This window comes from Chiloscyllium plagiosum, chromosome 31, assembly GCF_004010195.1.
Source record: "Chiloscyllium plagiosum isolate BGI_BamShark_2017 chromosome 31, ASM401019v2, whole genome shotgun sequence".
In the NCBI taxonomy this organism is placed as follows: Eukaryota; Metazoa; Chordata; class Chondrichthyes; order Orectolobiformes; family Hemiscylliidae; genus Chiloscyllium; species Chiloscyllium plagiosum.
Genome location: NC_057740.1, coordinates 13738860 through 13756006, shown reverse-complemented (window position 1 = coordinate 13756006; position 17147 = coordinate 13738860). Strand labels below are relative to the sequence as shown.

General features: G+C 40.0%; 1 pseudogene; it reads right to left on the bottom strand.

Annotated features, from left to right (window-relative positions):
* Positions 1-1501: 1501 nt before the first annotated feature.
* The window catches only part of LOC122565548, a 36616-nt pseudogene continuing 20970 nt past the window's right edge, over positions 1502-17147 (bottom strand).

Here is a 17147-nt window from a genome sequence, read left to right as displayed (position 1 = left end):
AGATATTTATATCATCAATAGTCACAGGTGAGGTGCTGGAAGACTGGAGGTTGACTAACGTGGTGCCACTATTTAAGAAAGGTGGTAAGGAAAAGCCAGGGAACTACAGAATGGTCAGCCTGACATTGATGGTGGGCAAGTTGTTGGAGGGAATCCTGTGGGACAGGATGTACACATACTTGGAAAGGGAAGCTCTGATTAGGGATAGCCAACATGGACTTGTGTGTGGGAGATTATGTCTTACAAACTTGTGAGTTTTTGAAGAAGTAACAGAGGTTTGATGAGGGCAGAGAGACATGATCTACACGATCTATATTGACTTCAGTAAGGCGTTCGACAAGGTTCCCCATGGGAGACTGGTTAGATCTCACGGAATACAGGGAGAACTAGCCATTTGGATACAGAACTGGCTCAAAGGTAGAAGACAGAGGGTGGAGGTGGAGGGTTCTTTTTCAGACTGGAGGCCTGTGACCAATGGAGTACCACAAGGATCGGTGCTGGGTCCACTATTTTTCAATATTTCTATAAATGATTTGATGTGAGCATAAGAGGTATAGTTAATAAGTTTGCAGGTGACACTAAAATTGGAGGTGTAGTGGACAGTGAAGAAAGTTACCTCAGATTACAACAGGATCTTGATCAGGTCAATGGACTGAGGAGTGGCAGATAGAGTTTAATTTAGTTAAATGCAAAGAGCTGCATTTTGGGAAGGCAAATCTTAGCAGGATTTATACATTTAATGGTAAGGTCCTGGGAAGTATTTTGAGTAGACACCTTTGAGTGCAGGTTCATAGCTCCTTGAAAGTGGAGTCGCAGATAGATAGTATAGTAAAGAAGGCGTTTGGTATTCTTTCCTTTCTTGGTCAGAGTATTGAGTACAGGGGTTGGGAGGTCATGTTGCGGTAGTAAAGGACATTGGTTTGACCACTTTTGGAATATTGCATTCAATTCTGGTCGTCTTCCTATCAGAAGGATGTTGTGAAACTTGAAAGGATTCCAAAAAGATTTAAAAGGGTGTTGCAGTGTTGGAGGATTTGAGCTATAGGGAGAGGCTGAATAGACTGGGGCTGTTTTCCCGGAGTGTCAGAGGCTGAAGGGTGACCTTACAAAGGTTTATAAAATCATGATGGGCATGGGTAGGATAAAAAGACAAAGTGTATTCTCTGGGGTGTGGGAGTCCAGAACTAGAGGGCATAGGTTTAGGGTGAGAGGAGAAAGATATGAGGGACCTAAAGGGCAACATTTTCACCCAGAGGGTGAGTGTGCTGGAAAATAGGACTAGATTAGGTTAGGATATCTGGTAAGCATGTTGGGTTGGACCAAATGGTCTGTTTCCATGCTGTACTTCTGTGTCTGTATTAAGGGGCATCAGTCGTTCAGCAGCATATCAGGGATTTAAAACTGATTAGTAGCTCATTGACAATAGACAACAGGTGCAGGAGTAGGCCATTCTGCCCTTCGAGCCTGCACCACCATTCAATATGATCATGGCTGATCATCCTTAATCAGTATCCTGTTCCTGCCTTATCTCCATAACCCTTGCTTCCACAATCCTTGAGAGCTCTATCCAACTCTATAGTTTTGGTGGCATGGTCTGTGTCTAAACCTTTCCTATTCCAGGGGATTCCTTTTGTACCACAATTGTTTGTTTCAACAGGTATTTTAGGTGCTCGGACGTTGAGGGAAGGGCACTAATCTGTTCTAATTAGATCCTTGCAATTTAAGAGTAATTGAGGTAGTTGGTAGTACAAAGTAAACTGTACTGACTCATGATAAGAAGATGCTTGACAGGCCTTATGTGCCACAGCCAACCATGGTTTTCTGCTGTAGGTACTGCTCAAGGCACTGAAGTGCAATGGGATCCACGTCAGTGTCAAATTTATTGGCAAACAGATGGTGTTGTTGAAGAATCCAGTTGAGATCTCCAGCTCCATAAATACAGATGGACCTGCGATGGAAACCAGTGCACAAAGGATAGGCTTTTCCTTTTGTTACATCACCCTCTAAGTATTTCCACTTAACTAGCCTGGCCACAGACCTCATATCACTCACATCATACTTAGGATGTGAAGGTTTAGAGCCAGGAACACCAGGCATCCGCTGTAGAGTGGCCCAGATGAACTCATCAGGGTTATAAGTGTCCTTTGACCATTCAAAAAGTTGCTTTGCTTTTGGGTCCTTAAGGATATGTTCAACAAATTGTCTACTGACCACCATGTGGGCACTACCTGAGAATATGGAGGCCACATTAGATATTGTTTTCTTAACGATGTTCGTCTTAACCATTTTCCTATTGACCACTCTGAAGCTATATTTCCAATGTAACTGTTTCCTCCCTGTAGCTACTTCAGTCTCTAAACTGCTGCCTCCTTCTAAATGCTGTAGCTGATGGATGATCTCAGAGTTGGTTTTGATGGGAAAGTCCATACCAGACAGATTGATGAAATACTTCCAGCTTAAATGCCTTGCCAACAATTCCTCCATGCAGTTGAGGTCTGCCTGGACTCTCGACCAGGAGCCATAAACAAGATTCTCTTACTTCCCTGCAATAAAAACATTTAGGAAACAGGATGCAATGTTGTGAACTGCAATTTTGAAATCAAGAGATGATTTGTTATCAATATGTATACAGTAAATATTCTGGGGTGTCCTCAAAATTGTCCTCAAAAGTCTTTCAAACTGGTCAGTTCTTTGATGAACGATAACAGAGTAAGCAATTGGAATTTGCTCCTCTTCCTTACTGAGAGCAAACATGATGTACTTTCTGCTCCTTATGAAATTCTCACAGTTCTGTGTGGCTTCAGTATAATAGGAATCATTCAGAATTTCTGACTTCGTTTGCACCTTCAGTAGTTGACTTCTCTCGATCTCCCTGACATCCCCTTGTAAAATAGCTGTACAGTTCACATCGTAAAGGGATTCTGTAAATACCTCCAGCTCTGAACTCTTTGCTTTATAAGCACCAGATGAGGGTAAGTTTCCATTCCATGTAAAATGTTGGCTTTTCACAGGAAAATGGTCCCAGTTGTTTGTTAGGAGACCCTTCTTGGCACCAAGACTCCAGGACAAAAACAGTCAATAGCAGAATTAGAAAGCACTCCTGTAGAAACTGTTTACATTTCCATATCATCGTGACACTGAAAACAAGATTTGGAAAACTCCAAATATCAAATTGTGAAGAAATGATTTCAATTGATGCTTTTCCCAATCTGAGCTCTGTGAAATGAAGTATATCTGAGATAAATTCCACAACAGGACTTCTTTATCTTTGCAAAGCTGAAACATAAAGCAGACAACAAACAATAATTTTAGTCACCAGCATTTTAAAAAGTCAAGCTTAAACAGAATGCAATTCTAATTATTTCTTTGATCAATACCAGCCAAAACAATGTTATTATTATAGTGTATGGGATTTATGCACAAAATGACCGTACCCTCTATGGAAGAATATACTTCAAAACAAGTTAATTAAATGTGAAATATGTTCCAAATGTGATGCAGTTCTAAAGAAATACAGGTAAGTCTTTTGGGGAGGTGGTAATATTCCAGCCATTAGCTTTAATATGCAGAGTTGATGGCCTGCTGCGTGTTAAGAATCCCACTAACATAAAGTGTAGGGTCCTGCCCTTGCTGGGATCTCTTTAGTATTATTTCTATTTTAATATTCCGTTCTGCCACAGCTGGTGAGAGCTCCTATTGAATGTATGGCAATGTACTCAAATCCTCAGAATCCGCTCTTTACAATCATATCGTGATTTAATGCTCATTTAAACGTGATACAAAAACCATACTGCCCTGCTAAAGGAACTGGAAAAAATCTGCCCATTGATACAAGTATTGTGGATGGTATTGATACCACAACATTAAATAGGTTATTACTTCTCAGAAAAACACCATGGAAATAAGCACTATGTCAATGAGTATGTTTACTTAAAACTTGGTTAATAATGCAAGACTTTCAAGTGTTCTACTTCAAAAATAGAAACTGAACTGGATCAGCCACAAATACTGTCACCACAAGAACAGGTCAGAAGCTGGGAATTCTGTGGCAAGCATCTCTTGTCCTAACCTTTTAAAGCCTGTCCATCATCTGCGTGCAACAAGTCATGATTGCAATGGATTATACTACATTTCCTTAGATAAGTGCAGCTCAAGCAACATCCAAACAACTGTTCACTAGACTGACATGCAGGACACTGGAAGAGCACAGTCACAGAGTCATAGAGAAGTACAGCACGGAAATAGACCCTTTGGTCCCACATGTCCAGGCCGACCAGATATCCCAATCTAATCTAGTTCCACCTGCCAGCACTTGGTCCATATTGCTCTAACCCCTTCCTATTCATTAAATGCTCAATTATACTAGCCTCCATTATTTTGCCTGGCAGATTATTCCACACAGGCACAACCCTCTGCGTGAAAAAGTTGCCCCTTAGGTCCCTTTTATCTTTCACCTCTCACCCTAAAACTAAGCCCTCTAGTTCTGGATTCCCTCACCCCAAGGAGTAGACTTTGTCTATTTATCCTATCCATGCCCCTCATGATTTTGTAAACCACTATAAGATTACCCTTCAGCCTCCAACACTTCAGGGAAAACAGCCCCAGCCTATTCAGCCTCTCCCTATAGCTCAAATCCTCCAACCCTGACAACATCCTTGTAAACTTTTTCTGAACCCTTTCAAGTTTCACAACATCGTTCTGATAGGAAGGAGACCAGAATTGCATGCAATTTTCCAAAAGTGGCCTAACTAATCCTGTAAATCTGCAACATGACCTCCCAACTCCTGTACTCAGTGCTCTGACCAATAAAGGAAAGCATACCAAATGCCTTCTTCACTATCCATCTACCTGTGACTCCACTTTCAAGGAGCTATGAGCCTGCACTTGAAGGGCTTTTTGTTCATCAACACTCCCTAGGACCTTACCATTAAGTGTATAAGTCCTGTTCTGATTTGCTTTTCCAATATGCATCACCTCGCATTTATCTAAATTAAACTCCATCTGCCACTCCTCAGCCCATTGGCCCATCTGATCAAAATCCTGTTGTACTCTGAAGTAACCTTCTTCGCTATCCACAACACCTCCAATTTTGGTGTCATCTGCAAACTTACTAACTATACCTCCTATGTTCACATCCAAATCATTTATATAAATAATGAAAAGTCGTGGACCCAGCACCGATCCTTGTGGCATCCGCTGGTTACAGGCCTCCAGTCTCAATAGGAGAAGGCATTGCAAAGTACCAGTTTCACAAAAATTAAGAGTAAATACAGCAGATGCTGGAAATCTGAAATAAGACTTAAAAAGCTGTCGGAAAAACCTAGCTGAATCTGAATTCTGAGGAAAGATCACTGGGTTAGGACACTAGCCTTTTCTTTCTACAAATGTCCCCTGATCAGCGTTTCTTTGATCTTTTGCTCTTATTGCAAAATAAATTCAAGAAACATAAAGCATACCAAATTGCATACTAAGCATTTGCTAAACATTTGCCAAGTGTACACAAGATAAGATTTGCAAGGATCAAGGCAATGCAATGAAAAGCCACATGACTGCAACGGAGAACAGAATCCTAAGTAGATGTGAAAAGCAATCTTCAGTTTAGAAAGAATATGGCTGCCAGATGGTTTCACTTGGGACATTGGCACAATTTTGTTAAAGTGTGACGAATGGATAAAGGGAAGCAGAGAAAAGTTGAAAGATTGAAAGGAAATTTTAGGAGTAACTATATGGACATTGCATAAAAGAAAAGTGACCAACACAATTGGAAGAACAGATTTCATGCTGCATCAAAAATCTGGACATAGATGGGAGGGGTAGTGATATAGCAGTAGTATTACAGGGCTAGCAATCCAGAGACCCAGACCAAAGCTTCAGAAGGTGGAGAAGTCAATGTTTCGAGTATAACCCTTCTTCAGGGCTGGGGGTGGGTGTAAGGGGAGCTGCAGATAAAGGTAGGGGGGAGATGGGTGTGGAGGAGGGACGGGGCAGGGTGGTGATGTAGGTAGATAGTGGGTTGGTCAATGGGAGGAATGAATCCTGTTGGTAGTTGGAAGGAATGGTTGATCAGTGGAATGGAAGGGAGGGGGAGGGACTGGGAAGGGAGTTGGAGGATGGGAAGGGAGGTTACTTGAAATTGGAGAACCAATTTCCCTACCTCACCACCCCTGCCACCCCTTTTATCTGCAGCTCCCCTTACACCATCCTCAGTCCTGAAGAAGGGCTACACCCAAAATGTTGACTTCTCCACCTCCTGATGCTGCCTGGCTTACTGTGTTTTTCCAGCGTCTTGCTTGTCTGTCTTGGATTCCAGCATCTGCAGTCCTTTTTGAATCTCATTGGATTGACATATTTTCCACCACCTTCCCTCCACCAATGCACAGTGGCAGCAATGTTTCCATCGACAAGTTAAACTATAGAACTTCCAGCACTTCTTCGACAGCATGTTTCAGACTTGTCACTTCTGCTCCCCTCCCAGCTGATGCATGAGAGGACCCTGCAATTGCCCTCCAAGCAATACACCATCCTGATCTGGAAGTATGTCATCATTCCTTCCATAGAATCTGCAGTCTGGAAACAAGCCATTTGGCTCAACAAGTCCACACTGACCCTCTGAAGAGCACCTCCCTCCCCAGACCCATCCCCTGTAACTCTGCATTTCCCATGGCTAATGCACTTAATCTACACATTGCTGAACACTATAGGTAATTTAGCATGGCCAGTCTACCTAACCTGCACATCTTTGGACTTTACTATCATTGGGTCAAAATCCTGGAGCAATACTGCGGGCGCCGTGGTTCAATAATACTGCTGTGTGCCACCTCCTCAAGGGCAATTATGGATTTTACAATGCAAGCTGGTTGAGACAGTTATGCCTACCTCATGTGAATAAATGTTAATTTTCATTTGAATATTATTCTTATATTTTCTTTCTTAACAATGCTTGTATAGGTCAATTACTGAATATCAAAACTCCATTGAAAGGCTATATTTCTACACCAGCTCATCCAATTATTTCTCAAAAGTCTTGTTTCACTTCTTTGGATTATTTTGAATAGTTAGTTTTCTTACCCTTGACCACTTCCTTAGCTTTATAGATCTTCACATCTTGCATTATTTTTGTAGCAGGTGATTTCACTGAGCCCAGAGGTGATCCTTGAAGGTTGGATTAACTCTATCTCACCTCTTACTGAGAAACTTCAGTGAAAATCTGCACAATTTCTATCTTTGTTCCTAGGTCTTTCTTATCCTTGTATTGCTACTTCACATTTCACAATTATTCCAGATAATCATGCAGCAGTAGTGCCCAATCTTGAATGACAGGTGGTTCATTTCAGCATATTTCTAATCCTCCTCAGCAAGGCTCTATCTTCAGAATAGGATGAGGATGAAAGGAGACAACTGTAAGTCATGCAGTAACAGTTAGAACCCCGGGTTAGTCAGCATGAGCTACCAGATCACTGCCAGTGGTTGAGGTACTGAGGTTGAGAAGTGGTGCCCTCTTCCCAAAACCCATTTGCCAATCAAATCCAGAATTATTAGGAATTGTTCTCCTGTACTGCCCCTACCCTAACCACCTCCAAACATTCCATTCCCTGGAATAAAATGCACCCAGTTTTGTTCCAGTGGTCAGTTGCATTTATTGCTCACTTATGCTTCACAAACAATATTTAGCTGGTCTTACATTCCAACTGTGCTTAGTTTTCCTTTCCAAAAATGCGCCAACTCTTATACGGCACAATTTCACTGGTTGCCCTCTAGAACCATTTTCCACATGGACAGACAGCAGTTTTACATCATGAAGGAGAGGAGATGGTCTCGAGCAACCCCCAAGTGACAGCCCTGGGCAGGGATCAGAAACAGGTTTCAACAAGGTTGGATTCAAAGAAAGAAAAACTTAGATTTCCTTTGCATCTTTTTTTTATAATGTCATCCTTTCCAAGGAAATTTACAGCCAATAAAGTCCTTTTGAAGAACAGCCACAATTATAATATCGGAGCCAACAGTTCACAGCAAGCTCCCATCAAATGTGATAATGGTCAGATAATTCCTTGTTTCAAAGAAATTGATCAACATTATCAAAGACCCTTCCCACCCCAGTTATACTCTCTTCCATGTTCTTTCATTGGGCAGAAGATATAAAAGTTTGTATACATGTTCGAATAGATTCAAAAACAGCTCCTTCCCTGCTGTTTTCAGACTTGTTCATCTTGCACGCTGGATACCTTCTCTCTGTTCTTCATTTTGTTCTATTACCCCTATGCACTTTGTGTGATATGATCTACCTGTAACTGTACACCAAACAGAACTTTTCACTGTACCTAGGTACATGAGACAGTAATAAATCAAATCAAATCAAAAAGGATAGGGTATTATCAGAAAGACATGGAGGATAGTGCCTCTATAACTTTTAAAAATTGCATTATGGGATCTTTCATAGCCACTGAGGAGACAGACAGGGACTTGGTTTAACATCTCATTTGAAATACAGAACCATTGACAGTGCAGCACTGCACTGAAATGTCAGCCTAGGTTTTTGTCTTTAGACTGAAAGATATGAAATTGCAATCTGTTGACTCAGAGGCAGAGTGCCACCATTGACACTTATTCTCCAGAATAATTATTTTGTATTCCCCTTCCTAACCCTCAGGAACACCGGAATGAATCGTAGAGCTCAACTGCCATATTGAATGAGAACAGCTAGCCCTGTCTAGACCGGAGGTTGAACTGCAGTCAGATATGCATCACATGGTGTTTGTTGTCCGAATCATCAATTAAGATCCCATGTCTCAGTATCATTTGTTTCAATATCCCTGTTTTTAGGTCTAATACAGAAATCTAATTGAACATACAAATGAACTAATTCACACTAAATACATAAAATCAACATTGCCCTTATTAATCAACCCGTTCAGGCATGTTACAACACAAATCTAGAACAGGTGGAACTTCAACCTGGGTGTTCTGGCCCAGAGGTAGGGATAGTGCACCAAGAAGAACCCCTTAAACATTACATTTGTTCTGCACCAATTATGTACACCACTAGATTAATTTAGTTTGAGTACTTGAAAATATCCACATAAAAAGGGGGATGTGGAGTTAATTCGGTAAAACTGTTGGTTGTTAAATATTTTATAGATCATTAAAGGCATTAAATTCTCCCAGAGATCAGATTTCTTCTTACCTCTCTCCATCCAGCTTGTGTGTTTCTGCAGGATTTTCCTCTCAAATAACACCATTAAACATATAGAACATAGAAGTGAAATATGACAATCTATCCCGTAACAAGAATTCAGAATGAGAATTTCGCATTTACAACTTTCTAACATATTGATTAAATTACATCAGAAATCTCAATTTATAGGCTAAAGAAATATAAAGACAAAAATCTCCCAATGCTTTAAAAAACTCCTGAGATTTGTTTCAAAATGATCCATTGTCTTTTTTATAAGAAGCCCTTTTCACTGACTTGGAGCACTAAGGCTCTAGTTAATCGTAAGTGATTCTGAGTTAAAACAGCACTTACCACTTTTTTAGAAGTAAATTATCACTGTAACCTGCCTGACTCCCACTTTGCACTGACCAAAAGCAGGAGCAAGCACTAAGTCCATCTTTTCAAAGCCTGCCTCTCTGACAAGCTGATTGGCCCAGGCAGCAACCCACCCTGTCCCCTGTGTTGTCAATCATCCACTGGTCAATTTCACTTGTCACATTAAAGAAACAGTGCATTTTTATGAATGACTGAGGTGAATTCTAGAGCTGAACCTAATCTCTATTTTGCTTCCGATATCTTTTCATGCTCATATTTTAAAATGCTGTATGTTTGCTGTATTCAGCTACCTTCCTTAGTTTAAAGCAGATTAACCAATTACTTTAGTGATGGGTGGAAAATATCATAATATCTACATTTTTTGTGGCACAGTAGAAGCATGCCTACCTCTGAGTCAGGAGATCCGGTTTCAAGTACCACTTGTTCCAGAGGGTTGTCATAATATCTTTGAGCGGGTTGGTTAGAAAATAGTTTTTTTAAATGGTTCTACATTTGTATAGATGCGTTAGAGACAGGACGCTGATTGTAACGTGTGAGATAGCAGAAAGATTGGCAATGCTAAAAGTATAATCACATAGTGACAATGTTATTGAATACTAATCCAATTCAAGAGCGAACTATACAGTAAATGGGAAAGTCCTGGGGAAAATTGATGTACGGAGAGATCTGGGTGTTCCCTGAAGGTGGCAACACAGGTCAATAGAGTGGTCAATAAGGCATACGGCATGCTTTCCTTCATGGACAGGGTATTGAGTACAAGAGTTGCAGGTCATATAACAGTTGTATAAGACTTTGGTTTGGCCATATTTGGAATACTGCTTACAGTCTGGTCGTCATATTACCAAAAGGATGTGGATGCTTTGGAGAGGGTGCACAGCAGGTTCACTAGGATGTTGCCTGGTATGGAGGGCACAGGCTATGAAGAGAGGTTAAGTAGATTAGGATTATTTTCATTAGAAATACAGAGGTTGAGGGCAGACCTGATTGAGGTCTATAAAATCATGAGGTATAGACAGGATGGAAAATGTTATGAAGATGTGAATGTACAGTACCTTTAAGAGAGTTAAAAGCTAGCAGAACTACCTGACAGCACCAAATGTACTGAACAAGATATAATGTAACATATGGTTCATTAGCTAGGGTATCTGGTTGCTTGGAAATGACAAAACAGATTTGCATTAGACCAATCAGTTTAAATTATACCCCCCAAAAATACAAAACTCCAATCAAGTTTGAATTGAGTAAATTGACAATCTTAAAAGCCAATGACACAATCCGATGCTTTGGGAGTATAAGATGGGGAAAATTGAACAGTTGGGAGGAGAACTGCCAAGCCACCAGCATTTGCAGATGCCCAGAGAATAGCTCTCTTAAAGGTACCTTTATCGATCAATAACCTGTGAAGCAGAAATCCCTAAGAAGAAGAAAATAAGATTAGACATCTAGCTGGTTTTTGACAAGTTGAATTTTGGTAAATCTTAATTGGGGGTTTTATCAGACTAGTATTATAGAAGGAAAAGTAAAAGATAGGTTAGAGGAAGGAGTTGTAAATAGTTGTTAGTTAATTATTCTCTGTTATACTTTAAGAAATAAAATTGTTACTCTTACTTTAACTTGGCCTCTTGAGTTTTCACAGATTACTGCACGGGAGAAATCTTTTCTGCATTGCTGCTTTAAATTAAGCAGGAGGGTTTACCCCCATGTCGTAACAAAAACAAGAAGCTTTTTTCAAGAGTGGGGGACTCAATTACTAGGGGTCACAAGTTCAAAGTGAGAGGGGAGAAGTTTAGGGAAGATATGTGTGGAAAATGGGTGGGTGTCTGGAATGTGTATCTAGACAGATACATGAATAGGCAAGGAGCAAAGAGATACAGACCCTTAGAAAATAGGTGACAGGTTTAGATAGAGGATCTGGATCAGTGCAGGCTTAGAGGGCCTGTGGTATAATTTTCATTGTTCTTTCTTTGTTCTAATTCTGCAATAATCTGGCAGTATGGATTAATGATCCTGAAACAAGAGTTCAAATCCCACAGCAGTAGTTGGGAAATCTAATTTTAGTCCATTAAATAACTCTCTATATATTTTTTAAAAAACAAAACAATTAATGCAAGTTGTGACGAGCATGAAACTGGAGGATTGTCCAAAACCCCATCCCAATCTTGCTTACTAATGCACTTTACAAGAAAGGAAACTCATATAGTTTACCCAGGCTGGGCTGTAAGAATAGCAATCACTTTATTGAGCAAGAAAACAGTTGCAGGCTCAGATGAGGGAATTTTCAATGATGTCCTGTCCATTTTGAAGGAATATGGAACAGACGGAGGGGTAAAACAGGATAGGAGCCCTAGGTTTTACCATGCACTGTCATCAACCACATGATTCCTTGTCATGGCAGCAATACAGAATTAGTCAGGCAAAATTGTGTTAAAAGTGAAATACCATTAATAAATTCATTTCAAAATATTTAAGAAAGAGCTACAAGATTCTGGAACAATGTGTTATCTTCAAGTTGCAAGATTAAACTTTGTGTAACTTAAGCACTGTTCTATTTCATCAGCTTTGCTTTTGTGTAATTTTATTTCTACTAATTCATTTAACAGGTATTCTTAGCCTGAACTGTCCAGCATTATAATGTGGCATTTAATGCAATTAGTAAAGAGACATGCACAGAAAGCATCTCAATGAAAATACCTTGAGCTTATTTAATCTAGAGGCACATCAAACTCATCCACTCCTTTCAAAGACGAAAAGCTTTGAAACATAGGAAGAAAGTTCGATCTGTGAAAATAATACTTTGTTGTGAATGTCACTGTTGGAAATACACTCAGAATGCATCGGGGGGTCTCCCTCACTCCACTGAGTTCTTTAGTGGGGACATAGGGTCACAGTCAAAAACACACTCATTAACTCAGTGGGCCACTGTGCTACGTATGCTGCTATACATGACCAGGTTCCCTCATTAAATTCCAATTGCAATTCAATAACTGAAGCTTGTAATACACATCCCAACTAGGTCCGCATTAAATGTGGTCAGGAATTCCTTCTTACAGATTCTTAATATAGTGTATCAAACATACTCTCAAGGGAGAATTGTAGTTTTCTGTTCCGTTGGAATCACATCTCATTTCCCACACTCTTGCACTCTGGGTTCTCCTAATCCATGACAACAGTTTTGTATCATATTTTCACAATTTGCTTCAAATCAGATCAAGAGAACAATTCCACCCGTGTCCTTCAGACCCAGTAAAGAGGGCAGATTTTATCTCACGTCTTTTGGCTTCTTTTGAACAGTGTGGCCTTTAAGATTTGAAAATGAAACCATGGTGTAGAATTCTTAGGGACGATAATGAGAGTATCTATATCAACTTAACAGTTCCTTTTGCAATTTCAACTGCCAAAAGACCAAGGAGCTGACTGAGTTTTAGTGGAACATTTCATTTTTAGACAGTGGATCACGGATCATTTTTGCTAAGTTTCTTCATTTTATTTGGGTCCAAAAGGACCAGTAAAGTGTATTTATCTGATTGGACACCACAAAAGAACCAGTGATTGAGTTAGAGTGTATGTGTGATTTTGAGGATAAGAGGCCTTTGTGGTCAACAGAGCTATAGCTTCAGAGACAGCTATGGGAAGATTCATTTATGGAGATGCATTTTATACAATTGAAAGGATGCTGCTGAAAATGTGTGCACTTTTTATGTTCATTTTTTTTCCCTTTTCTGAATGAATTGTCTCATTACCAAGGACGGATCATTCATCCCACATTCCTTCTGCAAAGTACTTCCTCCAGCTAGCCTTCCCTGTCCTTCACATTCCTTCCAAGTCGGAACTGCACCCAGCTACTATTCTTTCCCTGACTCTGAGGTACTTCATACAGTCTCATTCCTCAAAGCAAAGCAATTTTCAAACTATACTGCTGGAAGCATTGTGAACTGCGAGGAGACGTCAAAGGTACATAGGAAATAGGTGGAATGTACAGGTACATGTTAGATGAAATTTAAGACAGAGAAATGTGAAATGGCATACTTTGGTAGATAGAATGAAAAGAGGAAACCCGACACAATTCTACAGGAGGTGCAAGAACAGAAGGATGTACATGCACAATTGTTGAATGTGCAAGGTAGGTTGACAGAGGCAAAAGGAATCTGCTTTTATGAATAGAAGCAGGAAATACAAAAGAAAAGATATGAAGATAAATTGTTATAAAATGCTGGCTCAGCCACAAGAGGAGTATTGTGTTCCAACTTTAGGAAGAATGAGGAGACTTTAAGACTTGGTGTATATGAGAATAGTTCAAGATTTGAGGAATTATAATGATCTGGGGAGATTGCAAAACTGGGATTACTCCGCTTAGCGAAGAGAAGATTAATAGGAGGTTTCAAAATCATGAGGGGTCTCGACAGAGTAAATAAGGAGAAACCATCCCTTTTGATGGAATGGAAAACTCTGTTTTAAAGTGATTGGGAAAAGTTTGAAAGGCAACATGAAGAAAATCTTTTTCACAGTTAGTAGTTAGCATCTGGTTTGCACTGTCTGTGAATGTAGTGCAAGCAGGTGTAAGGTGTGGGACTAGTTGTAATGCTTCTGCGAGAACTGCCCTGGACACAAGACAGCAGGCCTCTTTCTATGCTGTGATTGTTCTGTGATTGGATACCAGTTAACCTGCTCAATATTTTAATAAATTTTATGTTGCCCTATACTGCTGAGGGTGCCTGCTGTTGATCTGATATCATTTTATTGATTAAACTATCTCAAAGTCTTTATTATTGAAATCCAATTGATGTCATATCATTAATTCACAGTGACAATTTTTCTTTTTGCTTTCCTTCTATTCAATTAATTAATTTCTGTATTAATGCTTTAAGTTCTTTTTAATAATATTTCAACCATTTCTTCATTTACTCACCCATTTCTCTTGAAGATATTGATTCATTACATTATGGTTTCATGAGCTCTGAGATTCAATGGAACGCACTTTCTGAAGTGTAGTTCCTTACTGGGTATGCTTGACCCAAGTGTTGCCTCTCACAGCTTCACTGCACATTTTTGGTGGGACGTGGTTGCTTGAGCCCTGACTGCAGCTCTGATGCGAATCCCCATCAAACATTGATATACATTTACATTTCAGCAGGGCCAGTCAATAGTGATTGGCAGTGAGGACCCGAGCTTTATTGGCCCTAGATTTGTATTCCTTTGTACTTTAACCTAGAACAACTGTGTACCTAATTATTGGACCAGCGAAGCTGAGATTATTTGAGCCTTTGAGGTTGATTACTTCTTACACCAAGTGGTGCATTTACCCACTAATCCCTCAGGTAAAGTAATCTCATCATTTTCCCCAAATCTTTCTCCTTAATTGCAGCTTTCTTTGATCAATCTTTCACCTTCAGGTGATGAGAGAAAATTGAAGGGGCTAATCTTAAAAATTATACATTGTGTTTGATATATTATTGATAATATGATATTAGGAACATGTTTGGACCTAAAGTTGAGAAATAGGGTTCTTTAATCTAACTTTTCTTATCAACCTGTTCAGAGATGTTATTATACGCCTCTTGAGCAGATTGGACTTGAACCCAGGCCTCTTGGTCCAGGGGTAAGGACACTAACACTGCATCATAAGAGGGCTAGAGGGCTCTTTTATATATCGGGTTCATTATAAATCTCAGCTGTTAATTAAATTGCTCTGAATTGGCAAATTCTACCAGGTCTCAACCAGGCCACTAGACAGAGCACTTTGTGATGACAGATGATTCCATAGCAAAGCATGTGATGACTGACAGTCAAAACAATGATACCGTAGAAACCAGAGCCATGGGTTGTTGCCAAGATGAGCTTTGTGTGAATTCCTGTATACAATTCAGCAATGTTAGTGATAAATAGCCTAATCCTATTAACCATATGATTTCAGTTTTGGTTGTTTAAGGAAGACCACATCTCACTATTGAATATGAATAATAAGAGTTATAGAATGCCTGAGCTCTATGCTAGGAAATGAAAATGGCACCAAGGATAGAACAAAATTTTACTGGTCAATGCTATATGTGTACCTTGCTTTTAAAGCAGTTCACTTTTAAGGACTCCATGTGCTTTTTGTATACAGTGTTACAAATCTGTCACTAGGTGGACTACTTTGGGCTTGTAAGCATTGAAATCATTTGGCTGCTGCAACTCTGCTTCTTACTTGTAATGTGTTTTACTGTTTTAAATAAATGAACTAAAAGAGTTATTAATCCCTGATAACTGAGTGATTGTTAAACCATTATAATTAACATGACACGATGAACAGCAGTGGAAAACATCATGCTAATGAGGCCTACCATACTTGAATGGTCAGCAAAGAAGTTCAACTACAGGAGAAATACAGCCTTAAACTATCTGAAAGTCTTTATTCATTACAATGTCAGGAAGTGTTGTAGACACAGTTTAAAAATAACCAAAGAACTGTAGATGCTGGAAATCAGTAACAAAAGCAGAAATTGCTGGAAAAACTCAGTAGGTCTGGCAATATCCATGGAGAGAAAGCAGAGTTAATGTTTTGGGTACAGTAACCCTTCTTCAGAACTGATTGTAGCTAGGAAAATGCTGGTATATAAGCTGAAGATGAGCTTGGGGAGAGTGAACGATAGATGGAGATGGTGCCAGAAAGAGAGAGAGAACAGCAGGACAAAGGAATGGATAAACATCAGCCTGGTGGAATGAATAGCTGCTAATGGGGATGATTAGTAGTTGACATTGAATTGTGGCTGTTGGTTTGTGTGCTGTTATGAGTCCTAGTGGTCGCAGTAGTCTGGCTGTCAGTTCGGAAATGCTCCTGATGTATGGTAGTGTGGCTAGTCCTTTGGCTAGAACAATACTGGCCAAGGGACTCAACTACAACCACAGGGACGCCAAGACAGCAGACTTCCTAGCAGCACTAGAATACACACTCAGGAACAATGCACTGACAGAAGAGACACAACAAACAGTGAGACAAAGTAACGTACCTCTGATAACAAGGAAAAGACAAACACATAACCTAAACACCAAGGAGAAGGAATCACTAAAATCACTAAGAAACAATAAGAACATAATCATACTACCAGCAGACAAAGGCAGAATGATGGTCATCTTGGACAAAGCAGACTCCATCCAAAAAGCGCAACAATTACTTGCAGATACCAACACCTACCAAAAGAGGGAGTTTGACCCCACCCCACAGCTCACCGATAGGATAAACAACACACTGAGGAACCTACAAAAAAACGGACAGATAACCAGGTCGGACCTACAAAGAATGAAACCTGAAAGCAACAACACCCCCAGATTCTATGGACTACCTAAAGTGCACAAACCAGACATCCCACTCAGACCCATAGTATCACTACCAGGGACACCATCACACAAACTGGCGAAAGAACTACAGCAGAAACTGAAACACCTGACCAGCGGATCCAGACACTCTATACAATCAACACAGGAATTCTTGGACATCATCAGAAATACACACATAGACAAGGAGGAAACCATGGTCTCATTCGACGTAACGACACTGTTCACCTCTATTGACAAAGCCCTAGCCAGAGAAACAATAGCCAACCTGCTGAACAGACAACAGGAC